The following is a 17,427-nucleotide window of genomic DNA, read 5'->3' as shown; positions in this document are numbered from 1 at the left end:
AACGCAACTTAACATAAAACTTTAGACAGTCACCCTGAAACTTCGGCAGCAACAATTCCTCAGATTACAAATACCTCATGACATCCTTTCTGTAGTCCTGTCACAAAGGCAGAGAATTTGTGGCAGTTTACTGGGTATAGTGACCTCTTAAGCTTGGAAGCAAAGAACACATCTGCTGTGCATGGAAACAGAAGTATCATGTCCTAAATCAAAAGGTTACGTTGACTTAAGCTGGGTAGTCCATCTACTTCTGATCTGAGCATCAATGGACCATTTCAAAATGCAGTGATGGCTTAGACAGAAACATCTTCAGATATAAACAATATATATTAAACACTTTGGCATCAAACAGGGAACTATGCCAACTTCCACATATATTCTTTTGAAGAACATACCAAGTTCAGTAGGCTATGTTAGCAGTATCTATCACAAAATGTATCAGACAAGTTCATTTGCCAGTTTTGTAGATCTGAAGATGCTTGATTAAGTTTCTTGACTTGGAAGAAAATATAAATCAAGTTACAATATTTTTCAGACTCTGTGGGGAAGAGAAAAAAGTCAAGAGTCTTTGACATCTTATTACAAGAATTCAGCAGATCTGATTTAGAACTCTCAATGGCATCTCAACCTTTTCGGAAAGGTCAGGAGATACCTCACACTTAACAACACTCTAGTCTCCTAAGCTTATGTAAGGTATAGAGCAAACATAGATAATATAGTCACAAGACCACCAAAAATAATTATAAAATATTCAGAAATCTCTTAATCCATCCACCTCTACATTTTTAGGATAAAAGAATAACAATTATCCTGGCATTAAATTCCTCTCAAAAAGTTATTTTCCACATGTCTATCTACTGCTTTATTTTTGCATCCTCCCTCGTGTGAACTGCTAGTAATGATTCTAGAAAATCACTATAACTAACAATTTTGATGCAAGAACTTCTTTAACTGAGAGGTCGATTTAAAAAGATGGTATTAGTGTAGGCAATGATAATATAATCAGAAGAGATTAATTCTACTCATTAAATACTGTATAAGAAAAACAGGAGTATTAAGTCAATATCAACAACAATCAGCAAAGATGTTTCAGAAATTTTTTCATTTTATACACCAAGTTAAATGCCTAAGTCAAAATCCCCCCTATATTAAGAGGAAATAAAAAATATTCACAGGAAACAGATCAGTATTTTACTGATCACACATTGCTACGCTGCCTCAAATGTCTTGCGACCACAAACCCATAGCAATGCTGCGTTACTTCAGACTGCAAGTCTGATTACTTCTCGCTTTCTCTATTAGCTCCTAGTCAGATCTTTAAATATCACCACTTGCACTATGAAGCTCAAAAAACAGCCAGAAAGCCCACCAGCTGTGAGAGAAAAAGACTACCAGCATTAACCCATTAGGTGGAATAAGTACAGCTTATCCTAACAGGATACCAAAGGCTGCAGAACAAAAAACATAGGTGACTTAGGGAAAAAAAAGGCTACTTTAGATTCCTCCTTTTCTCTTAGTTATCACCCCAAAAGTTAAGCCCTCTTTAGCAATCAGAAATGGAAAGTTAGTGGATGTCAAAGCCCAGGATCTTTGTAACAATGCACTCTACATGCAGTGACTTTTTCCTTGCTATCACTTCTGCCTGTGCAGCAGCAAGGTAAGAGTTTGAAGAGTTTGATCTTTCTGTTCAGTTCTTCAAAACTTCTACATTAAAATTTGCAAGTCTGTTTTGAAGAAAAGCAGCAACATAACAAAGCATAAAAATTATTCCAAAAAGTAACTGCAATCAAATCAGTGGATCACACTTGAAAACGGAATATAGTACTCTTGGCTGAAAAGCACTGAATTAGAGGTAAAACTCTTGCAGAGTATTTTAGCCCTTTGCAGAATTACCAGCCCTTCAGGGTATCAGCAAAGACAGTTCTGTCATGCGAATTGATGCACGCTATTGAAAAGTAAGTGTAGCCTATGGCAGTGCTTTTCAAGTACAACGACAGGTCAGTAAATTGAAAGGTTTTTCATGCAAAGGAAGATACACCTTAATAGCCAACCAGGCATCTCCCTTAGCCTAGGCGGGTGAAAAGAGCAACAGCTGTTTTCAGAAGGAAAGGTCAGAAGCACTGGCTGAATATATGAGCATAGTCAGCTTCGCCTGGTTCTACGTAAGGGTCTTTATGTTGCAATCATGTTGATGTAAGGCCTGTATTAGATTATCTCATTGCAGCAATAGCTATGTTGCCTATTTTTAATGAAAGTATTCTGAGGTGACTGCTTCAATTTCAGCTAAAGCCCTGAATGTGATCACTTTCACATAGAGCAACAAGAAGCCTTCCATACCAAAATAGTGTAGCATTTTAAAAATCCAGCTGTGGATCAAGTTTCTACATTCTACTGCTCTCATCAGAGACAAAAAGTTTTGCATAACTTCACAGCATGTAACCATCAGACCACTCTCGACTCACTACAAATGTTTCTTCAGCGATGACTAGCAGGACAAAAGCCATCTTCAATTCTTCAGCAGCACAGGACTTTGTAAAGTCCTATAAATTATTTTGTAAATGTAAATTATTTTAATTCAAGGGGAGACCAAAAAAGACAGAACAGAAGAAAATGAAGTGGGGAGAAGAAGTTACAAAGGGCTTGTTTGCAGCTGAAAGGATGAAGGGGAGAAAAAATACAGTGAACCACACCTTTACAGCATAAACTGAAATGGAGGAGAGGGAAAAGAAACCATACAACAGTACACCTACTGCTGAAAATAAAAATCCAACTTCTGTTGCTTAACACAACCTCCATACAGACTAGAGATACTCAGCCTCCTAAGTGCATTCTTCTTTTTAAAGGTTCCACAGTAGAAGCAAATAGTTCAAAAGCATTGGCCTTGCATGATCCATGGACACAGAGCTGCCATCACTATTTCAATTAGCTCAAATTTAGTATTGAAGAAAAAAGAATTACTATATAGTTAGTGACTGAATTTGCCATTCAAATGTTTTCCCATACAAGATAGACATGATCAAAGGTACAAAAGCCACACTCTAAGCTCTCCAAACCAGACAAAGAAATAATGAATCATAGTCAAAATGTCCCAAATATCTCCAGTTTCAATTCACTCCTACACAGTGGTACATTTTCCCTCCATGCTGTCATAATTTACATACCATTTCAGGCTAATAATGCTCTGCAAACATATGTTTAAAGAAAAAATTCTGTAATTTTACTTTATGTTAATGAAAAATTGAAATAATTATGACTTTAGGCTTACAAAAAATCTAATGGCAGAATTGTCCTTTATTTTAAAAAGTGCTAATACTCTAATAATAGCAAACAACTAGAAAAACAGTACAGGTGGAATTCCCATTATAGCAGAATCTTGCTGTTCTAGTAAGAATATTTAAAACTTGTGAAGCTTTGCTTTGACAGATGACAAAGTTGCTATTCTGTGATTTTGTTTCTTTTTAATTTTATTAAAGACATATACACTGCAAAACTTTCCAACTTTGTTTCTGGATAAAAACCAAGCTAACTGTTCTGTCATGCAAGAAAGTTACTCAAGCCTCTACAACACCCAAAAACTTTGGTGAAATAATTTCCACACAGCTTTTCAAGTACCAGTTACATACTTGAACCATCAAATAATACTATTTGATAGCTCCTGAAGCATCCAGGAAAGTAGTTTTTAAGAGTAGAACAGCAAGATGGACATTGTCAGATGCCAATGATGTGGTCAACAAAATAGTAGCCAAGTCCCCACCAAGCAGCAGGAAGGAAACACAAGCTTTCTGAAGCACTGTGGGTTTTTGGAGGATGCATATTCCAGATTACAGTCAGATTGTAAATCCTCTCAATCAAGTGACCCAGAAAAAGAATGATTTCAAGTAGGGTCCTGAACAACAACAAGCTTTTGAACAAATTAAACAGGAGATTGTTCATGCAGTAGCTCTTGGGTCAGTCAGGAAAGGACAAGATGTGAAAAATGTGCTTTACACTGTAGCCAGGGAGAAAGGTCCTTCCTGGAGTCTCTGGAAAAAGCACCCAGGAAAACTCAAGGATAGCCCCATGATTTCTGCAGTCGGAGATGCAAAGGATCCCAGGCCTGTTACACCCCAACTGACATACCAGAAGTTTATGAAGGAGTTTGAGCTGTCTCAGTAGTGACTGGCACTGAAGTACATCTTCTTCTGGCACCCCCAACTGCCAACACTGGGCTGGTTGTTCAACGGGGAAGTCCCTGCCACACATCATGCCACTGACATAACCTAGAGTAGGCAGGTTGTGTTGATCCCACAGTAAGCTCAGATAGGAAGCCCCAATGACCCAGGCACCTTGGAAGTCAGCACGAACTTGCATGAAGGCAAAAATTTCAGACTATCATCCTCAAAGGAGAATGTAACAGATGCTGAAGAGGCCCTACCATATAATCAACTACCAGAAAATGAAAAGCAATACACCCTCTTTACTGACAGTTCCTTCCACACACTGAAAATGGAAAGCTGCCCTATGAAGTCCTACACAACGAGCTGCAGTAGCTATTGAGGAACAAAGTGAATCAAGCCAGGGTGCAGAGCTGAAAGCCATCCAGCTGGTTTTAGATATTTCTGAAAGAGAAATAGCCAGTGCTCTACCTCTACACTGACTCATGCATGGCAGCAAATGATCCAGGGTTGGCTGGACCGATGGAAAAAGGTCAGTTGGCAGCACAGAGGAGAAACCCATCTGGGCTGATAAAATGTGGCAAGACATCATTGCCTAGGTAAAGAAGTTGGCCGTAAAAGTATGTCATGTAGATGCACACATACTCAAGAGTTGGGCTACCAAAGAACATTGCAACAATGATCAGATGGATCAAGCTGCCGAGATTAAAGTGTCTCAGGTGTCTCTGGACTGGCAAGATAAAGGGGAATAAATTCTGGCTCAGTGGACCTTTCACGCCTCATGTCATCAGGGAAGCGATGCAACACACAGATGGGCTTGTGATCAAGAGGTGGACTTAACCATGGATATGAGACCCCAGGTTATCCATAACTGTGAAATATAGGCTGCGATCAAGCAGGCCAAGTGGGTAAGGCCTCTGTGGTATGGTGGACTATGGCTGAAATGTAGCTATGGGGAGGCCCAGCAGATGATTACATCACACTGCTGAAAACACATCAAGGCAAGTGCTACACGCTTACAATGGTGGAAACAACCCCTGGAGGGCTAGATACAGACCCTGTACCTCATGCTACTGCCCAAAACAGCATCTTGGGCCTTGAAAAGCAGGTCCTGTGGCAACATGGCACCCCTGAGAGAACTGAGTTGGACAACAGGACTCACTTCAAAAATAGTCTTACAGGCACCAGGGCCAGAGAGCACAGGATTGAATGGTTGTATCCTATTCCCTAGCATGCACCAGCCTCTGGGAAAACTGAACAGTACAATGGGCTGTTAGAAACCAAATTGAAAGCAGTGGGTGACAGGGCCTTCAAACACTGGAATCTACACTTAGCAAAGGCTGCCTGGTTTAGTTAACACCAGGGCCTCCACCAATCGAGCTGGTCCCACCCAGCCAAAACCCCCACATACCACAGAAGGGGATAAAGTCTCCGTGGTGCATTTGAGGAATATGAGTTTGGATTAGTCCTGTCTGAAGCAAAGACAAACCCATCCATGGGACTGCTTTTGTTCAAGGACCTGGTGGCAGTTGGTGAGTAATGCAGAGAGGTGGGGAAACAGAATGTGTACCTCAAAGGGATTTGATTTTTGGGTAAGAACAGTCTGTAACATTGAATGTTATAGTACTGGCTGCTGAATGACACTGCCACTGTATGCTATAACTATCATGGGCAATGAGTATGGTCTGCTCCACATACACTAGTTATAAGCTCCTGATGTAGCTTGAAAGCAGCAGGCAGCACACCAGCCCTCCTGCCCTGGAAGACATTCAGAACATATAGAGGCTGAAGTCATAGACCAAATTAAGTCAACAGACATCCTGGAGGGACAGCCACTGACTACTGAACTGATACCTATGCTTGTGTGTATATATATACACATATATAGTTGGCAGGTGTAGGATTTGGGCATGACATAAATGGTATAGACTAAGGGGAGGACAGGGTTAATTTTTACAGTAGCCAAGCATGGCCAGGAGGTAAAGATTATTCTATACCACCTCACATCATTTTCTGGGGACAGGGGAAGGAGTCCCTTCTACATCATGTAGTGGGGCAGTGTAGTCAGGTATTCACCAGGCTCCATGTAGGGAGCACTCACATGTGAATCATCCACCTCCCTTGTACACTCGGTTATTAATATTGTTGCTGTTACTGCTCATTTTCTTATTTCATCACTATTACGAGTAAATTGCTCTTATCTCAACCCACAATCTCTACCTTTTATGCTTCCAAGTCTCCTCTCTATCCCACTGCAGGGGAAAGGGACGGGGGCAGGGAAGTAAGTGAGCAGCACATGGTTTGGAGTTTTCCAATGGGAACACTAAATTGGGAAATTTCATTCCTAAACCTTCTTCAGGATGCCTCAGTGCTGTCCCACAGTCTCCCCACAATCACATATAGTGCCAATAGAGATAACAGGAGATTAGAGACTGGTTACAACAAACTGGTGGGAGGCTTAACCTGAAAACCAGTCAGCAGAAGCTGCTGTTCTCTGAAAGAAATCAAAAATTCCATATCCATAAGAAAACATCCACACAAACCAACTTTATTTCTCAAAAACAGAGGGATCATCTTTATTCCATTTTATACTGAAAAACAGGAGTATGATGAAAGAACAAGCAAGATTTGAGAAGCTACAGAAGCCACTTTTAAGCAACTAATAAAGTTACATTAAATAGGATCTCTTAACTTTATTTTCCTTTAATTTGAGTTGCTACCTTCACGATCAGTCTACCAGGGCACACATATAAACATACTGCCTGAGTTACCTGAAAAAGTATTAGACAGGCAGGCGAAAGAAGGAAAAAAAACACCCATCACCAAACACCCAAAATGAATCAGACAGAAAAAACCCACATTTTTCCCAAATAAGTGCTTATGCTTTTACCTTCTTGACATAACCAAGGATCTAAAAATAGTCACAGAATATAAAATCACTTGTTGTGTCTTGAGCTGTTAGTTTAACTGCTTACATACTGAGCCTTCTAGCAAGAGTCATGTACTGTTGTTAACCCTTCATACAACATGAAAACCCACTTAGAATTTTAAAAATAACATGTGCAGAAAAATCTCTGTAGCATAACTACTTCAAGTCTTAAAACATTTAACCAAAACCATTAAAGAAAAACTGATTTGTGTTAAATATGAGTAAAACAAGAACATCCTTGTGAGCTTTTGAACAGTAAGGATCCACAGATTTTTTTTTTTTTTAATGAGCATCCTTTACCAGCAAGCAAAGATCATAGAGCAGTAAAAGAATGAAGCAGGTTGATTTTGACTTCAATCAGCTTAATATGTGGACCACAACATACTAGCCTTTTTGCAAGTAACTTCACCAGGCAAATAAATCTTCCCACATCCTTCAACAGTTTATGGAGACAAGATGTTTCAAGCCAGAAAATTAGGCCTCATGACAGTGACTAAACAGTTCACCCAATAAACACTAGTTTAAACATCTAGTCCCATTCCAAAGTGTTAACATGCTACATACGGCACATGTCTTGCCCTTTATCCAAGACATGATGTACCACCACTAAGTAATTTTATGGTAAGACAACCACACTTATAGTAGGTGTTGCCTTGGAATACAATTTAAGAATTTTTTTTTAAATTAAAAATCAGGGAAACTGAGAAGAAGGTCTAAAAAAATGCAAAAAAGCTGCATTTTTAATCAAGGCAAAAAAATGTCGAAGCAAATTTGCTCCCAATATACTGGAAACATATTTTGCCTTTTTGACACTAGCCTTTAAAAATCCAATTGCAAGCAGTAAATAACACTCTTAATTCTTAGGACAGTGTATCAAATCTCATGATTCCTCAGGACAAAGAGTTGGATTTCTTAGATTTTCAAACAAATCAGCTCAGGCAAAATATACTTCAGCTAATGTGTGGATGTTTTTATAAAGCTTCATAATGCTTTTTGAAACAAAAGGAACAGAAGTCCAGAATACACTAGAGACAAGAAGTAAAGCAGCTTCTAGAGTCATCCTTTCATATCAAGGCTAAAGTTGTACAAACTCTTCCTTCAGTGGTAACTGTCTCACATTTAATACCTGATCTCTAGTTAAGACTGCAAATATTCTGTTTGGATTACTGACCTTGTAATGGTCTAAGGAAGAAAACAGAATGTAGGGTCATGTACTTTTTACTAAATTTGCTAAAATCAGTGGGCATATGAGGTGGTATGAAGGGGGCAGCAATGTTATATATGTGGTTTCTTAAAACTAGACTGACCACATCACCCTGCCACTCTCCAAGTCAGAACACTGTCATTTATTACTATGTTCTGCAGCACAATTTCATTTTTGTTTTGGATTTAGTTTTTAAACATAGAACTCTCTTTCAACAGAGCTCACTTTACAGAGCATTTCTATGGAAAAGGCACCTTTCCTCCAAGAATGTTTTTACCTACAACACAGGGCTGTAGTATTCCTAACTTCATGTTTACATACATTAATTTCTTCTACAGTACAAGAAGAATGTGCTGGTAACAGTGCAAACTTTTCCCCAAAAAACCCTCAACTATTCAGCCTCAACACTAAGTCATTATTCTCTAGTTATGCTATGACACTTAAATAGCATCCTTACTTTCTGAAACGTCACTGGGACTAAATCCAGAAGTAAAAAAAAACCTGCAATGTTTTAATATACTATGTGTTTTACTTTACCTTTTAAATCTGGAGATTATGAAATTTCAGCCTTCAGAAACATGTCTTACCCTTCAGAATGAAAATATTTCAGCATGCTCGGAAATACAGTGGTCTCAGTATAAACAAATAACAGGGGCCAGGGAGGGGTGAGGAAGGAAAAATAAATCTGTAAGTGCACAAATTTCATTAAGCATTAATTGCTCTCTGTAATATATCCTCAAGCACACACACAAAGTCAAGAAAGCACACTGTGAAAGTGAGGCCAAATACCCAACAGCTTAAGTTAACTAATGAGATAATTAGAGGTTCAAAACAGGTTTAATACCAAAATCACTTACAACTGGGGTTTGTAAAGAAGGAGCAGTAACATCGATATGTAGCAATCCCAGCCTTGATTCAAGCAGCTGCCTCTAACCATAATATACTATGATCTTTGACAAATGTTGTCTACAGAGGGGACAAGGCAGCCATAAGACCAAACATGGACTTACAAATTAATTTAATGCCTCAACATTCTTTGGTTCTGGTTGTGGGTTTCCCACTCTGCCCTCCCTCTACCTCCTTCCCTCCAGACACTGAGTTTATTTCAGACTCATGGTCAAATAATTAAATACCCTACCAGGAAAAGTACCCAAAAAAAGCCATACAAGAAAAAGGATTCAGTTCTCTAACAGAAAATCAGTGCTATACAGGGCATATTTCTTTAATTACTTGATGATGAAACAGCAGCAGTTACAGAATTATTTAAACACAGCTTTTAAGTACAACTTCAAAAGGAAAAACCAAATGGGATGAAACAGCTTCTTTCAGCTAAGGAAACAGCAAATCGATTGTTTACAAATAATGTCTACAAAGTACAAAACACTGTATTTGGAAATTGAAACTTTCAGATCCAAAACTGAAATGTTCAAAGAAGTTTGCAGGACATACTTCTGACATATTTGATTGATGAATCCCTGCTTTTGTGAGTTGCTGGAAGCAATAAAAATGTTTCAACGAATATGAAACCCAAGCACATTTTTATCACCAGATTTTAATTTTGGTTTGATTTTCAGAAGTAGGAGGATACATGCTGAATCAGTTAGAATTCAAAGGTCTGCCTAGTATGAATTCAAAAACTTGAATTAAGAATATATATTTTAAATCCCATACACAGGACAACTGAGTACTTCAAGTTAGAAAAAGCTGTTCTAATTTTCCATTGTGGTAAGAGAGCACATCATGCATTTTAAATACATACTGAAGCTTTTCATACTCTTAATAACATTCTACATTCTTAAAACGTTGTAGTCAAATTCTTATCCAGGCCACTATAAAGAATACCACAGTTACAGTCTATACTTCTCTAGCCACAGTAATTGGATAGCAGCAAATTACAGTAAAATCTGGTGTTACATTTAGCTGTACAACACTACTAATTAGAGAGTGATTTCAACAATAAATATTTGGTTAAACTCTGCTTTGTCATCAGTGCAAGCAATTTAAGATGAAACTGATCTTTCAGAGACTCCATGCTTTTTTTTTAGTCTATTTTTATTTTCTGGTCACTGAACATCTTTTGCTACGAAACAGTTCTCCAGAACTACTGCTTTGCAAACAGAAAACCACACAGACAATGTTAGAAGTAAAAGGGAAGATTCAAGCATAGTGGACTATGGCAATCCACAGATCTCTTTAAACTGTCCTTAGCTAACCCTATTTTACTATTTAATGGCAAGATCTTCTAACAATGACCTTACAGAGCACACAGGCTGCATGACTTAGTAACAGCAAGGTAAGCTAAAAGACAGGCTTTATCACACCCTTCAGAAAGAATACAGGGAGGAGAAATCATGACACAGACAAATATCAGCACCATGGTAGATACAATATCAAGTAAAACACCCAGTTAACCCCCTAGACACTGACAAAAGTCACCAGCTTTAGAAGAGAGGATCCTCCTGCAATTCTCCTTCACAAGAAGTCTCTGAAGAGCCACACTAGTATTAATAAAAGCACTACAGAGATGGACAGTAGTAGTACCTTATCTCCTTTAGAAAAAGGGATCCAACCAAAGAAACACAAAAGCAAAATACTACTACCTGCTTCTGAGATTCAGCAGAGCCAATCAGTTTTTACACAAGTGGCCAACTTCACTAAGTCAGGCCTTCAAAGCATCCCATACTTCAGTCCAGTCATGAAACATTATGCCATCAAAGGCAGCTGTGATATGCACAGCAAAGGGTTGGCATCTGACATTCTCCTTTACAACACCAACTCACAGAGCTGCTGTAATGCAGTATTTGTATAGTGCCACTAAGACATCAGATACTACTGAAACAAACCTTCTTCCCCCCAAAGTCTGTTAAAATAAATAAATAAGCCTGCATTCTTGCTGAGCTGTCCCACCTGCAGTATACATAAGTCTATAATCTCATACCATACATGGAACATATTTCTCTCATTTCACTAGACAAACAGAACAGCTATTTTTGGATTACCCAATAGTAATTAATCAATATTCTGTTGATATGGCCTTCACTTAGTCTGTAAATCTTTACAAAGCTCTCAAAGACAAGGTGAAATCTATGGAGGAAATAAGTTACCAGTAAAATTACCTTCACAGAAGGGTGTACATCACAAACTTCTTAAGTAGAAGTCAAAATATTTGCTGTATCATGAAGATGTTCTTTCCTACATAATATTACAAAACTGACAGCTCAAGCCATGAAAATTTATCACATCAACAGCCAAAATAATTGAGAATATGAAACAGAACACAGAATTTTGCCTATCTAGTAAATTCATACAGTCAATCTACTGCTCTAAAAAAATAAATCACAAGTTACCTTTCACTCCAGTAGGAATATTGAAGATTTGTAGAGTGCAATCAACTATGACAACTGGATAACAGCACAATATCTTCCTTGCCTGTAAGGGAATAATTCAGAGTCAAATTACACCAAAAAATTAACCTACCAAATAAATTAGAAAACCAGATAAGTGAAATTGAACAGTGCTAAAATGATAAACATTTTAAAAATGTGAACACCCTGACAAATAGGAAGAGAAAGAAACCCCATACCCAGTCATTCAGCTTGCACTTTGATTTTGTCTCTTAAAAAAATAGAAGGGTAGCAGTTTATTTTAAAGTCTAACACTCTTAAAGTTTAAAGTAGTCTTTACTTTCAAATTAGAAGGCCAGAAATATCCCCTTACAATGCAATTTGACTTCTTGTATAGCCCAGGCTACAACAATCACACGCTTCCACATCCCCTTTTCTTGCTCCCATCCTCTTTCTTGTGTCCAGCCATAGTGTGAGTACACAATGAACAGTTTTCCAACACTGCTTTTCTTGGGTTAATTTTGCTTGCAATGAGGAAGACAGCCCACCTTCCCTCTTCTCACTCTCCCCTACTTAAGACCAGTTCCAGAATGAAACCTCAGTTTGACTCAGTACATCTTCCTCAGGAAAGCATTCAACCTTGCTTTAGAAATATCTTATGGCAAATATGTTATAACAGTAAAATCACTTTCAACCTACTGAAATTTACACACAGTAAACTAAAATGTAGAAAACTTCCTCTTTCAATAGAGTAGCACTACACATTACAAACACAATTATTAAAAATATAAACCATTTAGATCCTTTTTCTGCCAGCAAATACTTTCATAGCTCTCATCCATGTTACAGGTATACCTACCATCCTTTTATTTTGTTCCCTCCCTTTTTAAACCTTAAATAGATCAATCTTTTGTACTAAAACATGCTTCCCAGATTAATGCCAAAAGGAAATGTCAGTTCAAAAAGGAACCCCATAAGCACAAGCTACAGAAAAAAATTTTTACTTTGCCATATATTTTAAATGTTGCTTATAAACCTAGCTTGATTTTTTGGAACATCAACTTAAAGAGAGCATATGCCTAAATTATTTATCACTACCCACAATACCTTCTTTACATGTCTGCACTTCCCAGACACTTCTCCATTCTCCACCTACGACCCACATTCCTCATCTTTAAAGGCATGACTCAGGAGCTGGTCCCATGAAAAATGAATATTCTGCCTATATCAACACTCACAAACTGATTCAGAATATTCATACTGGCTACTAGAAGTAATACAATTATTCTTCAGGTTACCCTCTCTGAATGAGAGCTCTTCAGTGTTGTCATTGAAACCCCACTAAGACATCAAGAAGCCAAACTAGCTTCAGAATGTTACCTTTGTTGCTCCTTGAATCTAAAAATTTTTATGAATTGACTGAAGTTACTGGAAAATTATCAAAGTAGAACAAAAGGTCTATTTCCAAATGAACAAAGCCTGGAAGTTTATGCCACACAGCCTTGGATGTTAAAAAGTTTGAACTCCCCCTCTTCTCCACTATCAACACATGCAGAGAGAATACGTATGGTTTTGAAAGTCTTGTCTATGCCATTTAAACAGTATTTTTACAATGCAAGCTCATCTGCCACAGGTACAAACTGTTGATAGAAACTTTGAGATCCATAACCTCTGAAAAAACTGAAGGCAAAGTCATTTTCTAAGCCCAAAGGTAATGAAACTCAGCAGAATGTTGCAATTTAAGCGACAGAAAGTGGCTCAACTTCCCACCAAGAGGTCAACAGCAGACAGAAAGCAGCATGGCCAGCAGAAATGGAAACTTGTTGTAAGGGAGTTCAGCAGCTGAAGCAGAATGCTTCTGCTGAACACCCTTCCAGGGCCACTCCTGCGTAACCCAGGGTGCCACGAAACTGCTTCTGTTCTACAACTGGTTGGCTCTGCAGCTCAGGGACTCGGTTTTTCTGCTGTTCAAAACATGATGCCAAAGGATGCAGCTTTTCTTTTAGACAATCTCTCTTAAAGAAGCGTTTTCTCATTTCAACTTCTACAGGACTGGACAGATGGAAGTTTACAAGAATTTGCTGAAGGCTAAGTTTTGTAGACTCGTGCTTGTTGCATTTCACTAACACTCTGGAAGCACCCGTGACAGCAGACAGAAAAGGAGGCCATAAAGCTAAGCAAATCAATACATGTGCTTTAAAACAAATATAGATATAATTTTAATGAAAAATGGGTCTTGGACAGCTTCACAAGAAGTAAAAAACATACCAAATCAACTACTTGCTAACTGCTGGTATCAAAGCACCTTAACCTAAGTTTATTCTAGCTGGCTATTACTTGTTCTCTGGCAGTGATTTATTTCAGAAGGTGGAAATCATAATCATTAAACTGACAAACCCTCAAAACAACTCCATTTATGTCAGTCAGCGATCCTTCTAGTCATACACGTGTGCACAACACTATTAACATCAAAAGGGATTAAGTTCAACTCAGTGGGATCTTTACCTGTGGAAGAATGTTGCACTAAAAAATGTTACCACAGTGTTAATAGCTCTTTTGAGTGCATTCATACTTCAGAGTACTGTAATCAAAGCCTTACAAAAGAACAATAATAGGAAAAGAACTTTGGACCAAAATTTAAAAATAACAAATCTTTTTTTTTTTTAAAGATCGCAGTGCATAATGCTCAGAGGCTAGGTCATCACATCTTGAAAGGGGGACTTATTTTAAAACAGCAGACACAAAGCATATGAGAGGATTCTACACTTATTTTTACCCTAATCCTGAAGAGAAGGGAAATGAGGGATTTAAAGTCTTCCTCGATTTCACCCCCTATCTAATTCTTGATAAACAGCCTCAGTGCGGGGGCCTATTTAGTTCATTTTTCTGCAGCAGCTACTTCACAGCTGAAAGAAAGGAACAGCCCAAGATGCAAACAGATGAAGTTATCAGAAGGAGAGGAGTGGTGCTCCGGGAGGAAAAAAACTAGGAAACCGCCTCTCCTCACGCAGCATTCACGCGACGGGTGCGGGAAGGGCACCGACAGCCATCGGGACAGGTTTTCGGGGAAAAACACCCCGCTCTTTCTGGCCCCAGACCAGAGGCGGGGGATTCAAGAGCGCGGTAGATGCGGGCACGGCAGTGACCGCGGGAGCCCGCGCAGCGCCGGCCGGGGTGCCCCGAGCTGCGGGTCCCGGTGGCGCGGGGGGCGGCCGGAGGCGGCGGGCGGGGCGCTGCCCGTGCCGGCAGCCCCGCGGGGGACTTGGAACCGAGCGGCGAGGAGCGGCCCCGCACGTCTCGCCTCGCTGGGACCAGTGCCCAAGGCTGCGGGAAAAGGAGGGAGGAGCCAGCCCCCCCGGCCGCTCCGCTGCCCGCCCGGGGCGGAGGGGCTGCAGCTCGGAGCCGCTCGCCCCCGCCGCCCCCGGACGCGCGTCCTCGGGGCCGCTGCCGCCCCCTGCCGGCCCCGGCGCTGACAGCCCCCGTCCACCCGCCCCGCCGCCGCCGCTCGGGGCCGGCACACAAGGAGGGAAGGAAGAAGGGAGGGGGCAGCTCCACCCGATGAGCCGGGCCGGCCCCGCTCGCAGCCTCCGCATCCCGCGGCAAGCGGAACGGATCACGGAAAACGGCGACGGATATGGGGCAAATCGGCCGCCAGCGCACCGCCAGTCCCCCACAGCGCTACGATTGCCCAGCCCCCTCCTCCCTGCTATCCCCTGTTCCCCACTGCGGGCGAAAGTCGCGCTTCCCCGCGACCGCTCCCGTCCCGTCCCGCTCCGCTCCCGCCGGTACCTGCCGCCCGAACGGCCGCTGGCGCCCACACACTCCCGAAGTTCCCAGCCGCGGCCGTCAGCCCAGCCCGGGAGAAAACCCCGCCGGCCCCGCCCCCCGGCCAATCCGCGCCCCGCCCGCCCCCGCGCCCCGCCCCTGCGCCCTCCCCGGCCGGGCCGCCCTGGCCCCGCCCCTGCGCTCCCCGCGCCGCCGTTGGCTGGCACAGCCGTCAATCTCCGCAGGAAGCGTTTCGCCCCCGCCCGCTCTTCCTGGGCCGTTTCCAGCGGCCGCTGCTCGTCGGGGGTGCGGCTGTAGCCTGGGCCCGGGATGGGCTTCGGGAGCGTCGCCTCAGCGTGGGCATCGCACAGAGAGACGCTGTCCGGCAGCACCGCTGTCGAGCCATGGCCCCGGGCGAGTCCGAGCAGGGCGCCGGCCGTGGGCGCGGTGCGGTGCCGCTATCCCGCGGTGTCTCCAAGCGGAATGAGCGCTTGCGGCACCGCGAGCTGCGCGGGCGCGGAGGGGAGGCGGTGACTCCTCCCGGCTCTCCGCGGCCCTCTGCAGGTGCCGTCTCCCGGGCACTCGCGCGCGGTTGGAACGGCTGCACCAGCGGGAGCCCGGCGGGATCCCCGAGGTGGCCGGGCCGGAGAGACTCTCCCGTGCGGGAAGGGAGGTGGAGGGTCGGGACTGCCGCGGCCTGCGGAAGGAATCAGCACTCGTGGGGACCTGGTCGAGAAGAGGCAGCCAGGGGCTTCAGTGTCCTGCTGAGGGACAACGGGAGTGAGGTGAAATGAGAGCGTCAGGCTGGGTGTAAGGAAAAAGTTATTCATGCTGCGGACAGCTGGGCCGTGGGAGTGGGTTCCTCAGGGATTTCCACTCCTAAACAGACGCTCCTGAGCAACCTGGACTGACCACGCAGCTGGCCTTGCTGTTGCGCAGGAGGTTAAGTGAGAGGCCTTACAACCTGAATTTTCTAGTGGGGGTTGACTTTCACTTGCCGAAGGTGTTGGGATGTGTGTGTGGATGCTGACTGCTGAAAGGACTGCATATGACTAACCTCATGGCAGCTGCTGTGCTGCACAGGCTGCAGGCCCTGGAAGTGCTGTGGAAACCGAAAATTATTTACATTGTGTGCAGTCATACTGATTTTGCAAAATCCAGCACATGATATATGTGGCTTGTACAAGTTCATCCCTTTCGTGCATTATAACCTAAAGTTAACTTCAGGCTTCTCACCTAACCTTCATGCATGAAGGCATGCCATGCCTTTTTTTGCAGTGCGCAGAATAGATTTTTCTACTTAGGAGCAGAGCTGTACAGTAAAATGAAGCATTTTATATGTAATCCCTGTGTAATTTCTAGGAAAATTAGAAGGCAGGGAACAGGATCATGACTGAGGTTGCTGACTGTTCATTACAGAATTCTGAAGAAATTGTAAGAGACCAAGTTTTCTGTCTCAAAAATCTCTGTGTGATGCCATGTAACACATAGTTTTAATCTGATTTTTTGTGAAGAGGTTGAGGGATGTGTTTTCACAATGCCAATCTTAAGATGCTGAGGTTTCGTTTAGGGTAGCTTACTAGTGAAAAATAAGCCAACAGGCAATACACCATAAATATTCTATGTATTTCATAATGCGCAACATCAAGAAATCAAGTCCTATTTGACACTGATTAATATTTTTTTTTAATCTTACTGCTTCAGAAGTAAATGCAACCATGCAGCTCATAGGAATGCTCTTAAAGGAAATTATATAAGCACTGAGAAGCAATGAGTTAGCAATGAATAGAGAGCAGACACTATTAGATATCTGTGTTTAATTCCATATTGTTCATTCTACATCCACTGAAAGAGGTTAGGGAGCAGTAATTAAAAGAAGGAATGATAATGCATATGCACAAGCAGTTTTAATTTGTTCCAGCTATACTGCTTGATGTTGTAATCTTCATGTTTTATGTATTACATTGCATAATTTAAATAAAGGTGATGAATTATTTTTAGTATCTCTTGCTCCAAATTCAAAAACAGCAT

General features: G+C 41.7%; 1 protein-coding gene across 6 annotated transcripts in view; it reads right to left on the bottom strand.

The window, feature by feature from the left end:
* EPB41L2 (erythrocyte membrane protein band 4.1 like 2) overlaps positions 1-15,494 on the bottom strand; it is a 108,530-nt gene extending 93,036 nt beyond the window's left edge. For all 6 annotated transcript variants that reach the window (XM_082303252.1, XM_082303256.1, XM_082303254.1 and 3 more), the window contains exons 1-2: positions 15,421-15,494; positions 11,635-11,716 (exon numbers count right to left, since the gene is read on the bottom strand). The gene's annotated coding sequence lies outside the window, so the exon portion shown is untranslated. The remainder of the gene's footprint in view (positions 1-11,634; positions 11,717-15,420) is intronic.
* Positions 15,495-17,427: the final 1,933 nt, after the last annotated feature.

This window comes from Coloeus monedula, assembly GCF_965178545.1.
Source record: "Coloeus monedula genome assembly, chromosome: 2".
NCBI classification, from domain to species: Eukaryota; Metazoa; Chordata; class Aves; order Passeriformes; family Corvidae; genus Coloeus; species Coloeus monedula.
Note: the sequence above shows the minus strand (reverse complement) of the source record. Positions and strands in the feature narration are given on the sequence as shown.